This window comes from Symsagittifera roscoffensis, chromosome 6, assembly GCF_963678635.1.
Source record: "Symsagittifera roscoffensis chromosome 6, txSymRosc1.1, whole genome shotgun sequence".
NCBI classification, from domain to species: Eukaryota; Metazoa; Xenacoelomorpha; order Acoela; family Convolutidae; genus Symsagittifera; species Symsagittifera roscoffensis.
In genome coordinates this window covers 32,725,578-32,749,437 of record NC_087067.1, presented here as the reverse complement: position 1 = coordinate 32,749,437, position 23,860 = coordinate 32,725,578, and the positions used below count along the sequence as shown (strand labels likewise).

At 39.2% G+C, this 23,860-nt stretch overlaps 14 non-coding genes and 3 pseudogenes across 14 annotated transcripts; all 17 read right to left on the bottom strand.

The window, feature by feature from the left end:
- Window positions 1–205: 205 nt before the first annotated feature.
- Window positions 206–396, bottom strand: LOC134849328 (U2 spliceosomal RNA). Its single transcript, XR_010163352.1, has one exon. It is a non-coding gene; the product is annotated as a U2 spliceosomal RNA (small nuclear RNA).
- Window positions 397–1,645: 1,249 nt separating this feature from the next.
- LOC134849638 (U2 spliceosomal RNA) lies at window positions 1,646–1,836 on the bottom strand. The gene has a single exon (XR_010163652.1). It is a non-coding gene; the product is annotated as a U2 spliceosomal RNA (small nuclear RNA).
- A 1,249-nt stretch (window positions 1,837–3,085) lies between these two features.
- On the bottom strand, window positions 3,086–3,276 carry LOC134849721 (U2 spliceosomal RNA). The gene has a single exon (XR_010163731.1). It is a non-coding gene; the product is annotated as a U2 spliceosomal RNA (small nuclear RNA).
- Window positions 3,277–4,525: 1,249 nt separating this feature from the next.
- LOC134849758 (U2 spliceosomal RNA) lies at window positions 4,526–4,716 on the bottom strand. The gene has a single exon (XR_010163765.1). It is a non-coding gene; the product is annotated as a U2 spliceosomal RNA (small nuclear RNA).
- A 1,248-nt stretch (window positions 4,717–5,964) lies between these two features.
- On the bottom strand, window positions 5,965–6,155 carry LOC134849691 (U2 spliceosomal RNA). The gene has a single exon (XR_010163703.1). It is a non-coding gene; the product is annotated as a U2 spliceosomal RNA (small nuclear RNA).
- Window positions 6,156–7,404: 1,249 nt separating this feature from the next.
- Window positions 7,405–7,595, bottom strand: LOC134849710 (U2 spliceosomal RNA). Its single transcript, XR_010163721.1, has one exon. It is a non-coding gene; the product is annotated as a U2 spliceosomal RNA (small nuclear RNA).
- Window positions 7,596–8,843: 1,248 nt separating this feature from the next.
- Window positions 8,844–9,034, bottom strand: LOC134849709 (U2 spliceosomal RNA). The gene has a single exon (XR_010163720.1). It is a non-coding gene; the product is annotated as a U2 spliceosomal RNA (small nuclear RNA).
- Window positions 9,035–10,282: 1,248 nt separating this feature from the next.
- Window positions 10,283–10,473, bottom strand: LOC134849326 (U2 spliceosomal RNA). Its single transcript, XR_010163350.1, has one exon. It is a non-coding gene; the product is annotated as a U2 spliceosomal RNA (small nuclear RNA).
- A 1,249-nt stretch (window positions 10,474–11,722) lies between these two features.
- LOC134849770 (U2 spliceosomal RNA) lies at window positions 11,723–11,894 on the bottom strand (annotated as a pseudogene).
- A 1,248-nt stretch (window positions 11,895–13,142) lies between these two features.
- Window positions 13,143–13,333, bottom strand: LOC134849491 (U2 spliceosomal RNA). Its single transcript, XR_010163508.1, has one exon. It is a non-coding gene; the product is annotated as a U2 spliceosomal RNA (small nuclear RNA).
- Window positions 13,334–14,582: 1,249 nt separating this feature from the next.
- On the bottom strand, window positions 14,583–14,754 carry LOC134849766 (U2 spliceosomal RNA; annotated as a pseudogene).
- A 1,238-nt stretch (window positions 14,755–15,992) lies between these two features.
- LOC134849627 (U2 spliceosomal RNA) lies at window positions 15,993–16,183 on the bottom strand. Its single transcript, XR_010163641.1, has one exon. It is a non-coding gene; the product is annotated as a U2 spliceosomal RNA (small nuclear RNA).
- A 1,249-nt stretch (window positions 16,184–17,432) lies between these two features.
- LOC134849765 (U2 spliceosomal RNA) lies at window positions 17,433–17,604 on the bottom strand (annotated as a pseudogene).
- A 1,249-nt stretch (window positions 17,605–18,853) lies between these two features.
- LOC134849545 (U2 spliceosomal RNA) lies at window positions 18,854–19,044 on the bottom strand. The gene has a single exon (XR_010163561.1). It is a non-coding gene; the product is annotated as a U2 spliceosomal RNA (small nuclear RNA).
- Window positions 19,045–20,280: 1,236 nt separating this feature from the next.
- Window positions 20,281–20,471, bottom strand: LOC134849325 (U2 spliceosomal RNA). Its single transcript, XR_010163349.1, has one exon. It is a non-coding gene; the product is annotated as a U2 spliceosomal RNA (small nuclear RNA).
- Window positions 20,472–21,720: 1,249 nt separating this feature from the next.
- On the bottom strand, window positions 21,721–21,911 carry LOC134849324 (U2 spliceosomal RNA). Its single transcript, XR_010163348.1, has one exon. It is a non-coding gene; the product is annotated as a U2 spliceosomal RNA (small nuclear RNA).
- A 1,249-nt stretch (window positions 21,912–23,160) lies between these two features.
- LOC134849615 (U2 spliceosomal RNA) lies at window positions 23,161–23,351 on the bottom strand. Its single transcript, XR_010163630.1, has one exon. It is a non-coding gene; the product is annotated as a U2 spliceosomal RNA (small nuclear RNA).
- Window positions 23,352–23,860: the final 509 nt, after the last annotated feature.

Below are 23,860 nucleotides of genomic sequence, written 5' to 3'. Positions count from 1 at the left end.
CTCATAACTTTGAACTGGTTCGACTAAATTGGTTCATTTTCACAGTCCCCCAAGATTTGACGATGGTCTTACGATAGAAATAGAAAAATTTGGAAGTCTTAAGTTTTTTGGGCAAGTTATGGCCGTTCGCGCAATTCACCAGGCTCAATTAGACTCTTCATACTGACATCTTCACTCTATTAAGATAATTTGCAGGTTCAGAATTTTCAGGTGGACTGCTCCCGATGGTAGTGTAAGACCGGGACAATCCGTGAGTCAACTGAAGCAAGCTTCGGTGTTAACTCGGGAAGTAAAAATCAGTTTAATATTGGTGCCAGGCTATGCCCAGCATGCCAGATATTAAGCTGACAAGAACAGATACTACACATGATCTTAGCCAAAAGGCCGAGAAGCGATAGCTAAACCTTTTCCTAATTTTGGTACATGCCTTGAACACAACAATGAAAAAACAGCTCGCATCATAAAAATTTATATTTATCCGACTGGGTTGAGAGCTGGGTTGCTCCCGGACCAACTTATGAAAGGTCAAGGGGGAAAGTTGAAAAGAGGTAGCCATAATGACACTTCGCCCTAACAAAACTCCCCTGCTGGCTAGTAAATCTATCGTAAGAGTACAGTAGACTACGTTATAACCATCTGCGTTTGTGCCGTTACATACGACATGGGCTTAACGATGTGGACAAAGACAGAATCTGCGGTTCTGCCTTAGGCATTTGAGTAATTCCGCTTCCATTTATATCCTGACTAGCATATAACTATGTACATTACTTTTAAAACACTCGCCCTCGCGCGAGAGTAGAAATATGCTCTTATACCATGTAAAATTTTGCACGCTCACGTTATAATTTATGCAATTCAAACAAAATTCGAAAAATTGACAATTTTCAGAATTTTTTTGGCCCAATGAGTTTTATGGCCAAATCGGCTGGTCAAAACCTACGGAGCGTGTACAGGGTGTCTTAGATGACCATCGATGGCATGATAGCTGCTCACTCAACGTTAGTGGCATATGGTCGAATACCAGCCAGGATACTGATAGATGCTTTTAGCCTAATTGTTGTGATAAACTTATTAAATAGGTAAGTTTTCAAATCTATTTGATAAGTTTCTTTGAATGCACTCTGCGACAGCAGAGAGCACCCCATTTTATGAAAAATGCAAGAAAAAAATTGCACTAACTTAAAAGTTAGGTTTTAGGTCGATTTTCTTCCAAAATGGCCGAATTTCAGCTCCCCCCAAAATTTCAACTGATGATTACTCCACGAACACTGAAGCTAAAGAAGTCGTTTTGGGCTCGTTGGAATTGTTCTGAGTCCAAAATTGTGATACGATATTGAAAAAATAAAATTTAGACAGAAAAAAACAAAAATTTTGAAATTTTCGTTTTTTGCACCACGCTCGATTAGGCTTAACTTTTTGGCATCACCGAGCTTTCAAGAACTCATAACTTTGAACTGGTTCGACCAAATTGGTTCATTTTCTCAGTCCCCCAAGATTTGACGATGGTCTTACGATAGAAATAGAAAAATTTGGAAGTCTTAAGTTTTTTGGGCAAGTTATGGCCGTTCGCGCAATTCACCAGGCTCAATTAGACTCTTCATACTGACATCTTCACTCTATTAAGATAATTTGCAGGTTCAGAATTTTCAGGTGGACTGCTCCCGATGGTAGTGTAAGACCGGGACAATCCGTGAGTCAACTGAAGCAAGCTTCGGTGTTAACTCGGGAAGTAAAAATCAGTTTAATATTGGTGCCAGGCTATGCCCAGCATGCCAGATATTAAGCTGTCAAGAACAGAAACTACACATGATCTTAGCCAAAAGGCCGAGAAGCGATAGCTAAACCTTTTCCTAATTTTGGTACATGCCTTGAACACAACAATGAAAAAACAGCTCGCATCATAAAAATTTATATTTATCCGACTGGGTTGAGAGCTGGGTTGCTCCCGGACCAACTTATGAAAGGTCAAGGGGGAAAGTTGAAAAGAGGTAGCCATAATGACACTTCGCCCTAACAAAACTCCCCTGCTGGCTAGTACATCTATCGTAAGAGTACAGTAGACTACGTTATAACCATCTGCGTTTGTGCCGTTACATACGACATGGGCTTAACGATGTGGACAAAGACAGAATCTGCGGTTCTGCCTTAGGCATTTGAGTAATTCCGCTTCCATTTATATCCTGACTAGCATATAACTATGTACATTACTTTTAAAACACTCGCCCTCGCGCGAGAGTAGAAATATGCTCTTAAACCATCTAAAATTTTGCACGCTCACGTTATAATTTATGCAATTCAAACAAAATTTGAAAAATTGACAATTTTCAGAATTTTTTTGGCCCAATGAGTTTTATGGCCAAATCGGCTGGTCAAAACCTACGGAGCGTGTACAGGGTGTCTTAGATGACCATCGATGGCATGATAGCTGCTCACTCAACGTTAGTGGCATATGGTCGAATACCAGCCAGGATACTGATAGATGCTTTTAGCCTAATTGTTGTGATAAACTTATTAAATAGGTAAGTTTTCAAATCTATTTGATAAGTTTCTTTGAATGCACTCTGCGAAAGCAGAGAGCACCCCATTTTATGAAAAATGCAAGAAAAAAATTGCACTAACTTAAAAGTTAGGTTTTAGGTCGATTTTCTTCCAAAATGGCCGAATTTCAGCTCCCCCCAAAATTTCAACTGATGATTACTCCACGAACACTGAAGCTAAAGAAGTCGTTTTGGGCTCGTTGGAATTGTTCTGAGTCCAAAATTGTGATACGATATTGAAAAAATAAAATTTAGACAGAAAAGAACAAAAATTTTGAAATTTTCGTTTTTTGCACCACGCTCGATTAGGCTTAACTTTTTGGCATCACCGAGCTTTCAAGAACTCATAACTTTGAACTGGTTCGACCAAATTGGTTCATTTTCTCAGTCCCCCAAGATTTGACGATGGTCTTACGATAGAAATAGAAAAATTTGGAAGTCTTAAATTTTTTGGGCAAGTTATGGCCGTTCGCGCAATTCACCAGGCTCAATTAGACTCTTCATACTGACATCTTCACTCTATTAAGATAATTTGCAGGTTCAGAATTTTCAGGTGGACTGCTCCCGATGGTAGTGTAAGACAGGGACAATCCGTGAGTCAACTGAAGCAAGCTTCGGTGTTAACTCGGGAAGTAAAAATCAGTTTAATATTGGTGCCAGGCTATGCCCAGCATGCCAGATATTAAGCTGTCAAGAACAGAAACTACACATGATCTTAGCCAAAAGGCCGAGAAGCGATAGCTAAACCTTTTCCTAATTTTGGTACATGCCTTGAACACAACAATGAAAAAACAGCTCGCATCATAAAAATTTATATTTATCCGACTGGGTTGAGAGCTGGGTTGCTCCCGGACCAACTTATGAAAGGTCAAGGGGGAAAGTTGAAAAGAGGTAGCCATAATGACACTTCGCCCTAACAAAACTCCCCTGCTGGCTAGTACATCTATCGTAAGAGTACAGTAGACTACGTTATAACCATCTGCGTTTGTGCCGTTACATACGACATGGGCTTAACGATGTGGACAAAGACAGAATCTGCGGTTCTGCCTTAGGCATTTGAGTAATTCCGCTTCCATTTATATCCTGACTAGCATATAACTATGTACATTACTTTTAAAACACTCGCCCTCGCGCGAGAGTAGAAATATGCTCTTAAACCATCTAAAATTTTGCACGCTCACGTTATAATTTATGCAATTCAAACAAAATTTGAAAAATTGACAATTTTCAGAATTTTTTTGGCCCAATGAGTTTTATGGCCAAATCGGCTGGTCAAAACCTACGGAGCGTGTACAGGGTGTCTTAGATGACCATCGATGGCATGATAGCTGCTCACTCAACGTTAGTGGCATATGGTCGAATACCAGCCAGGATACTGATAGATGCTTTTAGCCTAATTGTTGTGATAAACTTATTAAATAGGTAAGTTTTCAAATCTATTTGATAAGTTTCTTTGAATGCACTCTGCGAAAGCAGAGAGCACCCCATTTTATGAAAAATGCAAGAAAAAAATTGCACTAACTTAAAAGTTAGGTTTTAGGTCGATTTTCTTCCAAAATGGCCGAATTTCAGCTCCCCCCAAAATTTCAACTGATGATTACTCCACGAACACTGAAGCTAAAGAAGTCGTTTTGGGCTCGTTGGAATTGTTCTGAGTCCAAAATTGTGATACGATATTGAAAAAATAAAATTTAGACAGAAAAGAACAAAAATTTTGAAATTTTCGTTTTTTGCACCACGCTCGATTAGGCTTAACTTTTTGGCATCACCGAGCTTTCAAGAACTCATAACTTTGAACTGGTTCGACCAAATTGGTTCATTTTCTCAGTCCCCCAAGATTTGACGATGGTCTTACGATAGAAATAGAAAAATTTGGAAGTCTTAAATTTTTTGGGCAAGTTATGGCCGTTCGCGCAATTCACCAGGCTCAATTAGACTCTTCATACTGACATCTTCACTCTATTAAGATAATTTGCAGGTTCAGAATTTTCAGGTGGACTGCTCCCGATGGTAGTGTAAGACAGGGACAATCCGTGAGTCAACTGAAGCAAGCTTCGGTGTTAACTCGGGAAGTAAAAATCAGTTTAATATTGGTGCCAGGCTATGCCCAGCATGCCAGATATTAAGCTGTCAAGAACACAAACTACACATGATCTTAGCCAAAAGGCCGAGAAGCGATAGCTAAACCTTTTCCTAATTTTGGTACATGCCTTGAACACAACAATGAAAAAACAGCTCGCATCATAAAAATTTATATTTATCCGACTGGGTTGAGAGCTGGGTTGCTCCCGGACCAACTTATGAAAGGTCAAGGGGGAAAGTTGAAAAGAGGTAGCCATAATGACACTTCGCCCTAACAAAACTCCCCTGCTGGCTAGTACATCTATCGTAAGAGTACAGTAGACTACGTTATAACCATCTGCGTTTGTGCCGTTACATACGACATGGGCTTAACGATGTGGACAAAGACAGAATCTGCGGTTCTGCCTTAGGCATTTGAGTAATTCCGCTTCCATTTATATCCTGACTAGCATATAACTATGTACATTACTTTTAAAACACTCGCCCTCGCGCGAGAGTAGAAATATGCTCTTAAACCATCTAAAATTTTGCACGCTCACGTTATAATTTATGCAATTCAAACAAAATTTGAAAAATTGACAATTTTCAGAATTTTTTTGGCCCAATGAGTTTTATGGCCAAATCGGCTGGTCAAAACCTACGGAGCATGTACAGGGTGTCTTAGATGACCATCGATGGCATGATAGCTGCTCACTCAACGTTAGTGGCATATGGTCGAATACCAGCCAGGATACTGATAGATGCTTTTAGCCTAATTGTTGTGATAAACTTATTAAATAGGTAAGTTTTCAAATCTATTTGATAAGTTTCTTTGAATGCACTCTGCGACAGCAGAGAGCACTCCATTTTATGAAAAATGCAAGAAAAAAATTGCACTAACTTGAAAAATAGGTTTTAGGTCGATTTTCTTCCAAAATGGCCGAATTTCAGCTCCCCCAAAATTTCAACTGATGATTACTCCACGAACACTGAAGCTAAAGAAGTCGTTTTGGGCTCGTTGGAATTGTTCTGAGTCCAAAATTGTGATACGATATTGAAAAAATAAAATTTAGACAGAAAAGAACAAAAATTTTGAAATTTTCGTTTTTTGCACCACGCTCGATTAGGCTTAACTTTTTGGCATCACCGAGCTTTCAAGAACTCATAACTTTGAACTGGTTCGACCAAATTGGTTCATTTTCTCAGTCCCCCAAGATTTGACGATGGTCTTACGATAGAAATAGAAAAATTTGGAAGTCTTAAGTTTTTTGGGCAAGTTATGGCCGTTCGCGCAATTCACCAGGCTCAATTAGACTTTTCATACTGACATCTTCACTCTATTAAGATAATTTGCAGGTTCAGAATTTTCAGGTGGACTGCTCCCGATGGTAGTGTAAGACCGGGACAATCCGTGAGTCAGCTGAAGCAAGCTTCGGTGTTAACTCGGGAAGTAAAAATCAGTATAATATTGGTGCCAGGCTATGCCCAGCATGCCAGATATTAAGCTGTCAAGAACAGAAACTACACATGATCTTAGCCAAAAGGCCGAGAAGCGATAGCTAAACCTTTTCCTAATTTTGGTACATGCCTTGAACACAACAATGAAAAAACAGCTCGCATCATAAAAATTTATATTTATCCGACTGGGTTGAGAGCTGGGTTGCTCCCGGACCAACTTATGAAAGGTCAAGGGGGAAAGTTGAAAAGAGGTAGCCATAATGACACTTCGCCCTAACAAAACTCCCCTGCTGGCTAGTACATCTATCGTAAGAGTACAGTAGACTACGTTATAACCATCTGCGTTTGTGCCGTTACATACGACATGGGCTTAACGATGTGGACAAAGACAGAATCTGCGGTTCTGCCTTAGGCATTTGAGTAATTCCGCTTCCATTTATATCCTGACTAGCATATAACTATGTACATTACTTTTAAAACACTCGCCCTCGCGCGAGAGTAGAAATATGCTCTTAAACCATGTAAAATTTTGCACGCTCGCGTTATAATTTATGCAATTCAAACAAAATTTGAAAAATTGACAATTTTCAGAATTTTTTTGGCCCAATGAGTTTTATGGCCAAATCGGCTGGTCAAAACCTACGGAGCGTGTACAGGGTGTCTTAGATGACCATCGATGGCATGATAGCTGCTCACTCAACGTTAGTGGCATATGGTCGAATACCAGCCAGGATACTGATAGATGCTTTTAGCCTAATTGTTGTGATAAACTTATTAAATAGGTAAGTTTTCAAATCTATTTGATAAGTTTCTTTGAATGCACTCTGCGACAGCAGAGAGCACCCCATTTTATGAAAAATGCAAGAAAAAAATTGCACTAACTTAAAAGTTAGGTTTTAGGTCGATTTTCTTCCAAAATGGCCGAATTTCAGCTCCCCCCAAAATTTCAACTGATGATTACTCCACGAACACTGAAGCTAAAGAAGTCGTTTTGTGCTCGTTGGAATTGTTCTGAGTCCAAAATTGTGATACGATATTGAAAAAATAAAATTTAGACAGAAAAGAACAAAAATTTTGAAATTTTCGTTTTTTGCACCACGCTCGATTAGGCTTAACTTTTTGGCATCACCGAGCTTTCAAGAACTCATAACTTTGAACTGGTTCGACCAAATGGGTTCATTTTCTCAGTCCCCCAAGATTTGACGATGGTCTTACGATAGAAATAGAAAAATTTGAAAGTCTTAAATTTTTTGGGCAAGTTATGGCCGTTCGCGCAATTCACCAGGCTCAATTAGACTCTTCATACTGACATCTTCACTCTATTAAGATAATTTGCAGGTTCAGAATTTTCAGGTGGACTGCTCCCGATGGTAGTGTAAAACCGGGACAATCCGTGAGTCAACTGAAGCAAGCTTCGGTGTTAACTCGGGAAGTAAAAATCAGTTTAATATTGGTGCCAGGCTATGCCCAGCATGCCAGATATTAAGCTGTCAAGAACACAAACTACACATGATCTTAGCCAAAAGGCCGAGAAGCGATAGCTAAACCTTTTCCTAATTTTGGTACATGCCTTGAACACAACAATGAAAAAACAGCTCGCATCATAAAAACTTATATTTATCCGACTGGGTTGAGAGCTGGGTTGCTCCCGGACCAACTTATGAAAGGTCAAGGGGGAAAGTTGAAAAGAGGTAGCCATAATGACACTTCGCCCTAACAAAACTCCCCTGCTGGCTAGTACATCTATCGTAAGAGTACAGTAGACTACGTTATAACCATCTGCGTTTGTGCCGTTACATACGACATGGGCTTAACGATGTGGACAAAGACAGAATCTGCGGTTCTGCCTTAGGCATTTGAGTAATTCCGCTTCCATTTATATCCTGACTAGCATATAACTATGTACATTACTTTTAAAACACTCGCCCTCGCGCGAGAGTAGAAATATGCTCTTAAATCATCTAAAATTTTGCACGCTCACGTTATAATTTATGCAATTCAAACAAAATTTGAAAAATTGACAATTTTCAGAATTTTTTTGGCCCAATGAGTTTTATGGCCAAATCGGCTGGTCAAAACCTACGGAGCATGTACAGGGTGTCTTAGATGACCATCGATGGCATGATAGCTGCTCACTCAACGTTAGTGGCATATGGTCGAATACCAGCCAGGATACTGATAGATGCTTTTAGCCTAATTGTTGTGATAAACTTATTAAATAGGTAAGTTTTCAAATATATTTGATAAGTTTCTTTGAATGCACTCTGCGACAGCAGAGAGCACCCCATTTTATGAAAAATGCAAGAAAAAAATTGCACTAACTTGAAAAATAGGTTTTAGGTCGATTTTCTTCCAAAATGGCCGAATTTCAGCTCCCCCAAAATTTCAACTGATGATTACTCCACGAACACTGAAGCTAAAGAAGTCGTTTTGGGCTCGTTGGAATTGTTCTGAGTCCAAAATTGTGATACGATATTGAAAAAATAAAATTTAGACAGAAAAGAACAAAAATTTTGAAATTTTCGTTTTTTGCACCACGCTCGATTAGGCTTAACTTTTTGGCATCACCGAGCTTTCAAGAACTCATAACTTTGAACTGGTTCGACCAAATTGGTTCATTTTCTCAGTCCCCCAAGATTTGACGATGGTCTTACGATAGAAATAGAAAAATTTGGAAGTCTTAAATTTTTTGGGCAAGTTATGGCCGTTCGCGCAATTCACCAGGCTCAATTAGACTCTTCATACTGACATCTTCACTCTATTAAGATAATTTGCAGGTTCAGAATTTTCAGGTGGACTGCTCCCGATGGTAGTGTAAAACCGGGACAATCCGTGAGTCAACTGAAGCAAGCTTCGGTGTTAACTCGGGAAGTAAAAATCAGTTTAATATTGGTGCCAGGCTATGCCCAGCATGCCAGATATTAAGCTGTCAAGAACACAAACTACACATGATCTTAGCCAAAAGGCCGAGAAGCGATAGCTAAACCTTTTCCTAATTTTGGTACATGCCTTGAACACAACAATGAAAAAACAGCTCGCATCATAAAAACTTATATTTATCCGACTGGGTTGAGAGCTGGGTTGCTCCCGGACCAACTTATGAAAGGTCAAGGGGGAAAGTTGAAAAGAGGTAGCCATAATGACACTTCGCCCTAACAAAACTCCCCTGCTGGCTAGTACATCTATCGTAAGAGTACAGTAGACTACGTTATAACCATCTGCGTTTGTGCCGTTACATACGACATGGGCTTAACGATGTGGACAAAGACAGAATCTGCGGTTCTGCCTTAGGCATTTGAGTAATTCCGCTTCCATTTATATCCTGACTAGCATATAACTATGTACATTACTTTTAAAACACTCGCCCTCGCGCGAGAGTAGAAATATGCTCTTAAACCATCTAAAATTTTGCACGCTCACGTTATAATTTGTGCAATTCAAACAAAATTTGAAAAATTGACAATTTTCAGAATTTTTTTGGCCCAATGAGTTTTATGGCCAAATCCGCTGGTCAAAACCTACGGAGCATGTACAGGGTGTCTTAGATGACCATCGATGGCATGATAGCTGCTCACTCAACGTTAGTGGCATATGGTCGAATACCAGCCAGGATACTGATAGATGCTTTTAGCCTAATTGTTGTGATAAACTTATTAAATAGGTAAGTTTTCAAATCTATTTGATAAATTTCTTTGAATGCACTCTGCGACAGCAGAGAGCACCCCATTTTATGAAAAATGCAAGAAAAAAATTGCACTAACTTGAAAAATAGGTTTTAGGTCGATTTTCTTCCAAAATGGCCGAATTTCAGCTCCCCCAAAATTTCAACTGATGATTACTCCACGAACACTGAAGCTAAAGAAGTCGTTTTGGGCTCGTTGGAATTGTTCTGAGTCCAAAATTGTGATACGATATTGAAAAAATAAAATTTAGACAGAAAAGAACAAAAATTTTGAAATTTTCGTTTTTTGCACCACGCTCGATTAGGCTTAACTTTTTGGCATCACCGAGCTTTCAAGAACTCATAACTTTGAACTGGTTCGACCAAATTGGTTCATTTTCTCAGTCGCCCAAGATTTGACGATGGTCTTACAATAGAAATAGAAAAATTTGGAAGTCTTAAGTTTTTTGGGCAAGTTATGGCCGTTCGCGCAATTCACCAGGCTCAATTAGACTCTTCATACTGACATCTTCACTCTATTAAGATAATTTGCAGGTTCAGAATTTTCAGGTGGACTGCTCCCGATGGTAGTGTAAGACCGGGACAATCCGTGAGTCAACTGAAGCAAGCTTCGGTGTTAACTCGGGAAGTAAAAATCAGTTTAATATTGGTGCCAGGCTATGCCCAGCATGCCAGATATTAAGCTGACAAGAACAGATACTACACATGATCTTAGCCAAAAGGCCGAGAAGCGATAGCTAAACCTTTTCCTAATTTTGGTACATGCCTTGAACACAACAATGAAAAAACAGCTCGCATCATAAAAATTTATATTTATCCGACTGGGTTGAGAGCTGGGTTGCTCCCGGACCAACTTATGAAAGGTCAAGGGGGAAAGTTGAAAAGAGGTAGCCATAATGACACTTCGCCCTAACAAAACTCCCCTGCTGGCTAGTAAATCTATCGTAAGAGTACAGTAGACTACGTTATAACCATCTGCGTTTGTGCCGTTACATACGACATGGGCTTAACGATGTAGACAAAGACAGAATCTGCGGTTCTGCCTTAGGCATTTGAGTAATTCCGCTTCCATTTATATCCTGACTAGCATATAACTATGTACATTACTTTTAAAACACTCGCCCTCGCGCGAGAGTAGAAATATGCTCTTATACCATGTAAAATTTTGCACGCTCACGTTATAATTTATGCAATTCAAACAAAATTTGAAAAATTGACAATTTTCAGAATTTTTTCGGCCCAATGAGTTTTATGGCCAAATCGGCTGGTCAAAACCTACGGAGCGTGTACAGGGTGTCTTAGATGACCATCGATGGCATGATAGCTGCTCACTCAACGTTAGTGGCATATGGTCGAATACCAGCCAGGATACTGATAGATGCTTTTAGCCTAATTGTTGTGATAAACTTATTAAATAGGTAAGTTTTCAAATCTATTTGATAAGTTTCTTTGAATGCACTCTGCGACAGCAGAGAGCACCCCATTTTATGAAAAATGCAAGAAAAAAATTGCACTAACATAAAAGTTAGGTTTTAGGTCGATTTTCTTCCAAAATGGCCGAATTTCAGCTCCCCCCAAAATTTCAACTGATGATTACTCCACGAACACTGAAGCTAAAGAAGTCGTTTTGGGCTCGTTGGAATTGTTCTGAGTCCAAAATTGTGATACGATATTGAAAAAATAAAATTTAGACAGAAAAGAACAAAAATTTTGAAATTTTCGTTTTTTGCACCACGCTCGATTAGGCTTAACTTTTTGGCATCACCGAGCTTTCAAGAACTCATAACTTTGAACTGGTTCGACCAAATTGGTTCATTTTCTCAGTCCCCCAAGATTTGACGATGGTCTTACGATAGAAATAGAAAAATTTGGAAGTCCTAAGTTTTTTGGGCAAGTTATGGCCGTTCGCGCAATTCACCAGGCTCAATTAGACTCTTCATACTGACATCTTCACTCTATTAAGATAATTTGCAGGTTCAGAATTTTCAGGTGGACTGCTCCCGATGGTAGTGTAAGACCGGGACAATCCGTGAGTCAACTGAAGCAAGCTTCGGTGTTAACTATGGAAGTAAAAATCAGTTTAATATTGGTGCCAGATATTACGCTGACAAGAACAAATACTACACATGATCTTAGCCAAAAGGCCGAGAAGCGATAGCTAAACCTTTTCCTAATTTTGGTACATGCCTTGAACACAACAATGAAAAAACAGCTCGCATCATAAAAATTTATATTTATCCGACTGGGTTGAGAGCTGGGTTGCTCCCGGACCAACTTATGAAAGGTCAAGGGGGAAAGTTGAAAAGAGGTAGCCATAATGACACTTCGCCCTAACAAAACTCCCCTGCTGGCTAGTAAATCTATCGTAAGAGTACAGTAGACTACGTTATAATCATCTGCGTTTGTGCCGTTACATACGACATGGGCTTAACGATGTAGACAAAGACAGAATCTGCGGTTCTGCCTTAGGCATTTGAGTAATTCCGCTTCCATTTATATCCTGACTAGCATATAACTATGTACATTACTTTTAAAACACTCGCCCTCGCGCGAGAGTAGAAATATGCTCTTATACCATGTAAAATTTTGCACGCTCACGTTATAATTTATGCAATTCAAACAAAATTTGAAAAATTGACAATTTTCAGAATTTTTTTGGCCCAATGAGTTTTATGGCCAAATCGGCTGGTCAAAACCTACGGAGCATGTACAGGGTGTCTTAGATGACCATCGATGGCATGATAGCTGCTCACTCAACGTTAGTGGCATATGGTCGAATACCAGCCAGGATACTGATAGATGCTTTTAGCCTAATTGTTGTGATAAACTTATTAAATAGGTAAGTTTTCAAATCTATTTGATAAGTTTCTTTGAATGCACTCTGCGACAGCAGAGAGCACCCCATTTTATGAAAAATGCAAGAAAAAAATTGCACTAACTTGAAAAATAGGTTTTAGGTCGATTTTCTTCCAAAATGGCCGAATTTCAGCTCCCCCAAAATTTCAACTGATGATTACTCCACGAACACTGAAGCTAAAGAAGTCGTTTTGGGCTCGTTGGAATTGTTCTGAGTCCAAAATTGTGATACGATATTGAAAAAATAAAATTTAGAAAGAAAAGAACAAAAATTTTGAAATTTTCGTTTTTTGCACCACGCTCGATTAGGCTTAACTTTTTGGCATCACCGAGCTTTCAAGAACTCATAACTTTGAACTGGTTCGACCAAATTGGTTCATTTTCTCAGTCCCCCAAGATTTGACGATGGTCTTACAATAGAAATAGAAAAATTTGGAAGTCTTAAGTTTTTTGGGCAAGTTATGGCCGTTCGCGCAATTCACCAGGCTCAATTAGACTCTTCATACTGACATCTTCACTCTATTAAGATAATTTGCAGGTTCAGAATTTTCAGGTGGACTGCTCCCGATGGTAGTGTAAGACCGGGACAATCCGTGAGTCAACTGAAGCAAGCTTCGGTGTTAACTCGGGAAGTAAAAATCAGTTTAATATTGGTTCCAGGCTATGCCCAGCATGCCAGATATTAAGCTGACAAGAACAGATACTACACATGATCTTAGCCAAAAGGCCGAGAAGCGATAGCTAAACATTTTCCTAATTTTGGTACATGCCTTGAACAGAACAATGAAAAAACAGCTCGCATCATAAAAATTTATATTTATCCGACTGGGTTGAGAGCTGGGTTGCTCCCGGACCAACTTATGAAAGGTCAAGGGGGAAAGTTGAAAAGAGGTAGCCATAATGACACTTCGCCCTAACAAAACTCCCCTGCTGGCTAGTAAATCTATCGTAAGAGTACAGTAGACTACGTTATAACCATCTGCGTTTGTGCCGTTACATACGACATGGGCTTAACGATGTAGACAAAGACAGAATCTGCGGTTCTGCCTTAGGCATTTGAGTAATTCCGCTTCCATTTATATCCTGACTAGCATATAACTATGTACATTACTTTTAAAACACTCGCCCTCGCGCGAGAGTAGAAATATGCTCTTATACCATGTAAAATTTTGCACGCTCACGTTATAATTTATGCAATTCAAACAAAATTTGAAAAATTGACAATTTTCAGAATTTTTTCGGCCCAATGAGTTTTATGGCCAAATCGGCTGGTCAAAACCTACGGAGCGTGTACAGGGTGTCTTAGATGACCATCGATGGCATGATAGCTGCTCACTCAACGTTAGTGGCATATGGTCGAATACCAGCCAGGATACTGATAGATGCTTTTAGCCTAATTGTTGTGATAAACTTATTAAATAGGTAAGTTTTCAAATCTATTTGATAAGTTTCTTTGAATGCACTCTGCGACAGCAGAGAGCACCCCATTTTATGAAAAATGCAAGAAAAAAATTGCACTAACATAAAAGTTAGGTTTTAGGTCGATTTTCTTCCAAAATGGCCGAATTTCAGCTCCCCCCAAAATTTCAACTGATGATTACTCCACGAACACTGAAGCTAAAGAAGTCGTTTTGGGCTCGTTGGAATGGTTCTGAGTCCAAAATTGTGATACGATATTGAAAAAATAAAATTTAGACAGAAAAGAACAAAAATTTTGAAATTTTCGTTTTTTGCACCACGCTCGATTAGGCTTAACTTTTTGGCATCACCGAGCTTTCAAGAACTCATAACTTTGAACTGGTTCGACCAAATTGGTTCATTTTCTCAGTCCCCCAAGATTTGACGATGGTCTTACGATAGAAATAGAAAAATTTGGAAGTCCTAAGTTTTTTGGGCAAGTTATGGCCGTTCGCGCAATTCACCAGGCTCAATTAGACTCTTCATACTGACATCTTCACTCTATTAAGATAATTTGCAGGTTCAGAATTTTCAGGTGGACTGCTCCCGATGGTAGTGTAAGACCGGGACAATCCGTGAGTCAACTGAAGCAAGCTTCGGTGTTAACTATGGAAGTAAAAATCAGTTTAATATTGGTGCCAGATATTACGCTGACAAGAACAGATACTACACATGATCTTAGCCAAAAGGCCGAGAAGCGATAGCTAAACCTTTTCCTAATTTTGGTACATGCCTTGAACACAACAATGAAAAAACAGCTCGCATCATAAAAATTTATATTTATCCGACTGGGTTGAGAGCTGGGTTGCTCCCGGACCAACTTATGAAAGGTCAAGGGGGAAAGTTGAAAAGAGGTAGCCATAATGACACTTCGCCCTAACAAAACTCCCCTGCTGGCTAGTAAATCTATCGTAAGAGTACAGTAGACTACGTTATAACCATCTGCGTTTGTGCCGTTACATACGACATGGGCTTAACGATGTGGACAAAGACAGAATCTGCGGTTCTGCCTTAGGCATTTGAGTAATTCCGCTTCCATTTATATCCTGACTAGCATATAACTATGTACATTACTTTTAAAACACTCGCCCTCGCGCGAGAGTAGAAATATGCTCTTATACCATGTAAAATTTTGCACGCTCACGTTATAATTTATGCAATTCAAACAAAATTTGAAAAATTGACAATTTTCAGAATTTTTTTGGCCCAATGAGTTTTATGGCCAAATCGGCTGGTCAAAACCTACGGGGTGTCTTAGATGACCATCGATGGCATGATAGCTGCTCACTCAACGTTAGTGGCATATGGTCGAATACCAGCCAGGATACTGATAGATGCATTTAGCCTAATTGTTGTGATAAACTTATTAAATAGGTAAGTTTTCAAATCTATTTGATAAGTTTCTTTGAATGCACTCTGCGACAGCAGAGAGCACCCCATTTTACGAAAAATGCAAGAAAAAAATTGCACTAACTTAAAAGTTAGGTTTTAGGTCGATTTTCTTCCAAAATGGCCGAATTTCAGCTCCCCCCAAAATTTCAACTGATGATTACTCCACGAACACTGAAGCTAAAGAAGTCGTTTTGGGCTCGTTGGAATTGTTCTGAGTCCAAAATTGTGATACGATATTGAAAAAATAAAATTTAGACAGAAAAGAACAAAAATTTTGAAATTTTCGTTTTTTGCACCACGCTCGATTAGGCTTAACTTTTTGGCATCACCGAGCTTTCAAGAACTCATAACTTTGAACTGGTTCGACCAAATTGGTTCATTTTCTCAGTCCCCCAAGATTTGACGATGGTCTTACAATAGAAATAGAAAAATTTGGAAGTCTTAAGTTTTTTGGGCAAGTTATGGCCGTTCGCGCAATTCACCAGGCTCAATTAGACTCTTCATACTGACATCTTCACTCTATTAAGATAATTTGCAGGTTCAGAATTTTCAGGTGGACTGCTCTCGATGGTAGTGTAAGACCGGGACAATCCGTGAGTCAACTGAAGCAAGCTTCGGTGTTAACTCGGGAAGTAAAAATCAGTTTAATATTGGTGCCAGGCTATGCACAGCATGCCAGATATTAAGCTGACAAGAACAGATACTACACATGATCTTAGCCAAAAGGCCGAGAAGCGATAGCTAAACCTTTTCCTAATTTTGGCACATGCCTTGAACACAACAATGAAAAAACAGCTCGCATCATAAAAATTTATATTTATCCGACTGGGTTGAGAGCTGGGTTGCTCCCGGACCAACTTATGAAAGGTCAAGGGGGAAAGTTGAAAAGAGGTAGCCATAATGACACTTCGCCCTAACAAAACTCCCCTGCTGGCTAGTAAATCTATCGTAAGAGTACAGTAGACTACGTTATAACCATCTGCGTTTGTGCCGTTACATACGACATGGGCTTAACGATGTAGACAAAGACAGAATCTGCGGTTCTGCCTTAGGCATTTGAGTAATTCCGCTTCCATTTATATCCTGACTAGCATATAACTATGTACATTACTTTTAAAACACTCGCCCTCGCGCGAGAGTAGAAATATGCTCTTATACCATGTAAAATTTTGCACGCTCACGTTATAATTTATGCAATTCAAACAAAATTTGAAAAATTGACAATTTTCAGAATTTTTTCGGCCCAATGAGTTTTATGGCCAAATCGGCTGGTCAAAACCTACGGAGCGTGTACAGGGTGTCTTAGATGACCATCGATGGCATGATAGCTGCTCACTCAACGTTAGTGGCATATGGTCGAATACCAGCCAGGATACTGATAGATGCTTTTAGCCTAATTGTTGTGATAAACTTATTAAATAGGTAAGTTTTCAAATCTATTTGATAAGTTTCTTTGAATGCACTCTGCGACAGCAGAGAGCACCCCATTTTATGAAAAATGCACGAAAAAAATTGCACAAACTTAAAAGTTAAGTTTTAGGTCGATTTTCTTCCAAAATGGCCGAATTTCAGCTCCCCCCAAAATTTCAACTGATGATTACTCCACGAACACTGAAGCTAAAGAAGTCGTTTTGGGCTCGTTGGAATTGTTCTGAGTCCAAAATTGTGATACGATATTGAAAAAATAAAATTTAGACAGAAAAGAACAAAAATTTTGAAATTTTCGTTTTTTGCACCACGCTCGATTAGGCTTAACTTTTTGGCATCACCGAGCTTTCAAGAACTCATAACTTTGAACTGGTTCGACCAAATTGGTTCATTTTCTCAGTCCCCCAAGATTTGACGATGGTCTTACGATAGAAATAGAAAAATTTGGAAGTCCTAAGTTTTTTGGGCAAGTTATGGCCGTTCGCGCAATTCACCAGGCTCAATTAGACTCTTCATACTGACATCTTCACTCTATTAAGATAATTTGCAGGTTCAGAATTTTCAGGTGGACTGCTCCCGATGGTAGTGTAAGACCGGGACAATCCGTGAGTCAACTGAAGCAAGCTTCGGTGTTAACTATGGAAGTAAAAATCAGTTTAATATTGGTGCCAGATATTACGCTGACAAGAACAGATACTACACATGATCTTAGCCAAAAGGCCGAGAAGCGATAGCTAAACCTTTTCCTAATTTTGGTACATGCCTTGAACACAACAATGAAAAAACAGCTCGCATCATAAAAATTTATATTTATCCGACTGGGTTGAGAGCTGGGTTGCTCCCGGACCAACTTATGAAAGGTCAAGGGGGAAAGTTGAAAAGAGGTAGCCATAATGACACTTCGCCCTAACAAAACTCCCCTGCTGGCTAGTAAATCTATCGTAAGAGTACAGTAGACTACGTTATAACCATCTGCGTTTGTGCCGTTACATACGACATGGGCTTAACGATGTGGACAAAGACAGAATCTGCGGTTCTGCCTTAGGCATTTGAGTAATTCCGCTTCCATTTATATCCTGACTAGCATATAACTATGTACATTACTTTTAAAACCATCGCCCTCGCGCGAGAGTAGAAATATGCTCTTATACCATGTAAAATTTTGCACGCTCACGTTATAATTTATGCAATTCAAACAAAATTTGAAAAATTGACAATTTTCAGAATTTTTTTGGCCCAATGAGTTTTATGGCCAAATCGGCTGGTCAAAACCTACGGAGCGTGTACAGGGTGTCTTAGATGACCATCGATGGCATGATAGCTGCTCACTCAACGTTAGTGGCATATGGTCGAATACCAGCCAGGATACTGATAGATGCATTTAGCCTAATTGTTCTGATAAACTTATTAAATAGGTAAGTTTTCAAATCTATTTGATAAGTTTCTTTGAATGCACTCTGCGACAGCAGAGAGCACCCCATTTTACGAAAAATGCAAGAAAAAAATTGCACTAACTTAAAAGTTAGGTTTTAGGTCGATTTTCTTCCAAAATGGCCGAATTTCAGCTCCCCCCAAAATTTCAACTGATGATTACTCCACGAACACTGAAGCTAAAGAAGTCGTTTTGGGCTCGTTGGAATTGTTCTGAGTCCAAAATTGTGATACGATATTGAAAAAATAAAATTTAGACAGAAAAGAACAAAAATTTTGAAATTTTCGTTTTTTGCACCACGCTCGATTAGGCTTAACTTTTTGGCATCACCGAGCTTTCAAGAACTCATAACTTTGAACTGGTTCGACCAAATTGGTTCATTTTCTCAGTCCCCCAAGATTTGACGATGGTCTTACAATAGAAATAGAAAAATTTGGAAGTCTTAAGTTTTTTGGGCAAGTTATGGCCGTTCGCGCAATTCACCAGGCTCAATTAGACTCTTCATACTGACATCTTCACTCTATTAAGATAATTTGCAGGTTCAGAATTTTCAGGTGGACTGCTCCCGATGGTAGTGTAAGACCGGGACAATCCGTGAGTAAACTGAAGCAAGCTTCGGTGTTAACTCGGGAAGTAAAAATCAGTTTAATATTGGTGCCAGGCTATGCACAGCATGCCAGATATTAAGCTGACAAGAACAGATACTACACATGATCTTAGCCAAAAGGCCGAGAAGCGATAGCTAAACCTTTTCCTAATTTTGGTACATGCCTTGAACACAACAATGAAAAAACAGCTCGCATCATAAAAATTTATATTTATCCGACTGGGTTGAGAGCTGGGTTGCTCCCGGACCAACTTATGAAAGGTCAAGGGGGAAAGTTGAAAAGAGGTAGCCATAATGACACTTCGCCCTAACAAAACTCCCCTGCTGGCTAGTAAATCTATCGTAAGAGTACAGTAGACTACGTTATAACCATCTGCGTTTGTGCCGTTACATACGACATGGGCTTAACGATGTAGACAAAGACAGAATCTGCGGTTCTGCCTTAGGCATTTGAGTAATTCCGCTTCCATTTATATCCTGACTAGCATATAACTATGTACATTACTTTTAAAACACTCGCCCTCGCGCGAGAGTAGAAATATGCTCTTATACCATGTAAAATTTTGCACGCTCACGTTATAATTTATGCAATTCAAACAAAATTTGAAAAATTGACAATTTTCAGAATTTTTTTGGCCCAATGAGTTTTATGGCCAAATCGGCTGGTCAAAACCTACGGAGCGTGTACAGGGTGTCTTAGATGACCATCGATGGCATGATAGCTGCTCACTCAACGTTAGTGGCATATGGTCGAATACCAGCCAGGATACTGATAGATGCTTTTAGCCTAATTGTTGTGATAAACTTATTAAATAGGTAAGTTTTCAAATCTATTTGATAAGTTTCTTTGAATGCACTCTGCGACAGCAGAGAGCACCCCATTTTATGAAAAATGCAAGAAAAAAATTGCACTAACATAAAAGTTAGGTTTTAGGTCGATTTTCTTCCAAAATGGCCGAATTTCAGCTCCCCCCAAAATTTCAACTGATGATTACTCCACGAACACTGAAGCTAAAGAAGTCGTTTTGGGCTCGTTGGAATTGTTCTGAGTCCAAAATTGTGATACGATATTGAAAAAATAAAATTTAGACAGAAAAGAACAAAAATTTTGAAATTTTTCTTTTTTTGCACCACGCTCGATTAGGCTTAACTTTTTGGCATCACCGAGCTTTCAAGAACTCATAACTTTGAACTGGTTCGACCAAATTGGTTCATTTTCTCAGTCCCCCAAGATTTGACGATGGTCTTACGATAGAAATAGAAAAATTTGGAAGTCTTAAGTTTTTTGGGCAAGTTATGGCCGTTCGCGCAATTAGAATCTTCATACTGACATCTTCACTCTATTAAGATAATTTGCAGGTTCAGAATTTTCAGGTGGACTGCTCCCGATGGTAGTGTAAGACCGGGACAATCCGTGAGTCAACTGAAGCAAGCTTCGGTGTTAACTCGGGAAGTAAAAATCAGTTTAATATTGGTGCCAGGCTATGCCCAGCATGCCAGATATTAAGCTGACAAGAACAGATACTACACATGATCTTAGCCAAAAGGCCGAGAAGCGATAGCTAAACCTTTTCCTAATTTTGGTACATGCCTTGAACACAACAATGAAAAAACAGCTCGCATCATAAAAATTTATATTTATCCGACTGGGTTGAGAGCTGGGTTGCTCCCGGACCAACTTATGAAAGGTCAAGGGGGAAAGTTGAAAAGAGGTAGCCATAATGACACTTCGCCCTAACAAAACTCCCCTGCTGGCTAGTAAATCTATCGTAAGAGTACAGTAGACTACGTTATAACCATCTGCGTTTGTGCCGTTACATACGACATGGGCTTAACGATGTGGACAAAGACAGAATCTGCGGTTCTGCCTTAGGCATTTGAGTAATTCCGCTTCCATTTATATCCTGACTAGCATATAACTATGTACATTACTTTTAAAACACTCGCCCTCGCGCGAGAGTAGAAATATGCTCTTATACCATGTAAAATTTTGCACGCTCACGTTATAATTTATGCAATTCAAACAAAATTTGAAAAATTGACAATTTTCAGAATTTTTTTGGCCCAATGAGTTTTATAGCCAGTTCGGCTGGTCAAAACCTACGGAGCGTGTACAGGGTGTCTTAGATGACCATCGATGGCATGATAGCTGCTCACTCAACGTTAGTGGCATATGGTCGAATACCAGCCAGGATACTGATAGATGCTTATAGCCTAATTGTTGTGATAAACTTATTAAATAGGTAAGTTTTCAAATCTATTTGATAAGTTTCTTTGAATGCACTCTGCGACAGCAGAGAGCACCCTATTTTATGAAAAATGCAAGAAAAAAATTGCACTTACTTAAAAGTTAGGTTTTAGGTCGATTTTCTTCCAAAATGGCCGAATTTCAGCTCCCCCCAAAATTTCAACTGATGATTACTCCACGAACACTGAAGCTAAAGAAGTCGTTTTGGGCTCGTTGGAATTGTTCTGAGTCCAAAATTGTGATACGATATTGAAAAAACAAAATTTAGACAGAAAAGAACAAAAAATTTGAAATTTTCGTTTTTTGCACCACGCTCGATTAGGCTTAACTTTTTGGCATCACCGAGCTTTCAAGAACTCATAACTTTGAACTGGTTCGACCAAATTGGTTCATTTTCTCAGTCCCCCAAGATTTGACGATGGTTTTACGATAGAAATAGAAAAATTTGGAAGTCTTAAGTTTTTTGGGCAAGTTATGGCCGTTCGCGCAATTCACCAGGCTCAATTAGACTCTTCATACTGACATCTTCACTCTATTAAGATAATTTGCAGGTTCAGAATTTTCAGGTGGACTGCTCCCGATGGTAGTGTAAGACCGGGACAATCCGTGAGTCAACTGAAGCAAGCTTCGGTGTTAACTCGGGAAGTAAAAATCAGTTTAATATTGGTGCCAGGCTATGCCCAGCATGCCAGATATTAAGCTGACAAGAACAGATACTACACATGATCTTAGCCAAAAGGCCGAGAAGCGATAGCTAAACCTTTTCCTAATTTTGGTACATGCCTTGAACACAACAATGAAAAAACAGCTCGCATCATAAAAATTTATATTTATCCGACTGGGTTGAGAGCTGGGTTGCTCCCGGACCAACTTATGAAAGGTCAAGGGGGAAAGTTGAAAAGAGGTAGCCATAATGACACTTCGCCCTAACAAAACTCCCCTGCTGGCTAGTAAATCTATCGTAAGAGTACAGTAGACTACGTTATAACCATCTGCGTTTGTGCCGTTACATACGACATGGGCTTAACGATGTGGACAAAGACAGAATCTGCGGTTCTGCCTTAGGCATTTGAGTAATTCCGCTTCCATTTATATCCTGACTAGCATATAACTATGTACATTACTTTTAAAACACTCGCCCTCGCGCGAGAGTAGAAATATGCTCTTATACCATGTAAAATTTTGCACGCTCACGTTATAATTTATGCAATTCAAACAAAATTTGAAAAATTGACAATTTTCAGAATTTTTTTGGCCCAATGAGTTTTATAGCCAGTTCGGCTGGTCAAAACCTACGGAGCGTGTACAGGGTGTCTTAGATGACCATCGATGGCATGATAGCTGCTCACTCAACGTTAGTGGCATATGGTCGAATACCAGCCAGGATACTGATAGATGCTTACAGCCTAATTGTTGTGATAAACTTATTAAATAGGTAAGTTTTCAAATCTATTTGATAAGTTTCTTTGAATGCACTCTGCGACAGCAGAGAGCACCCTATTTTATGAAAAATGCAAGAAAAAAATTGCACTTACTTAAAAGTTAGGTTTTAGGTCGATTTTCTTCCAAAATGGCCGAATTTCAGCTCCCCCCAAAATTTCAACTGATGATTACTCCACGAACACTGAAGCTAAAGAAGTCGTTTTGGGCTCGTTGGAATTGTTCTGAGTCCAAAATTGTGATACGATATTGAAAAAACAAAATTTAGACAGAAAAGAACAAAAAATTTGAAATTTTCGTTTTTTGCACCACGCTCGATTAGGCTTAACTTTTTGGCATCACCGAGCTTTCAAGAACTCATAACTTTGAACTGGTTCGACCAAATTGGTTCATTTTCTCAGTCCCCCAAGATTTGACGATGGTTTTACGATAGAAATAGAAAAATTTGGAAGTCTTAAGTTTTTTGGGCAAGTTATGGCCGTTCGCGCAATTCACCAGGCTCAATTAGACTCTTCATACTGACATCTTCACTCTATTAAGATAATTTGCAGGTTCAGAATTTTCAGGTGGACTGCTCCCGATGGTAGTGTAAGACCGGGACAATCCGTGAGTCAACTGAAGCAAGCTTCGGTGTTAACTCGGGAAGTAAAAATCACTATAATATTGGTGCCAGGCTATGCCCAGCATGCCAGATATTAAGCTGACAAGAACAGAAACTACACATGATCTTAGCCAAAAGGCCGAGAAGCGATAGCTAAAACTTTTCCTAATTTTGGTACATGCCTTGAACACAACAATGAAAAAACAGCTCGCATCATAAAAATTTATATTTATCCGACTGGGTTGAGAGCTGGGTTGCTCCCGGACCAACTTATGAAAGGTCAAGGGGGAAAGTTGAAAAGAGGTAGCCATAATGACACTTCGCCCTAACAAAACTCCCCTGCTGGCTAGTAAATCTATCGTAAGAGTACAGTAGACTACGTTATAACCATCTGCGTTTGTGCCGTTACATACGACATGGGCTTAACGATGTGGACAAAGACAGAATCTGCGGTTCTGCCTTAGGCATTTGAGTAATTCCGCTTCCATTTATATCCTGACTAGCATATAACTATGTACATTACTTTTAAAACACTCGCCCTCGCGCGAGAGTAGAAATATGCTCTTATACCATGTAAAATTTTGCACGCTCACGTTATAATTTATGCAATTCAAACAAAATTTGAAAAAATGACAATTTTCAGAATTCTTTTGGCCCAAT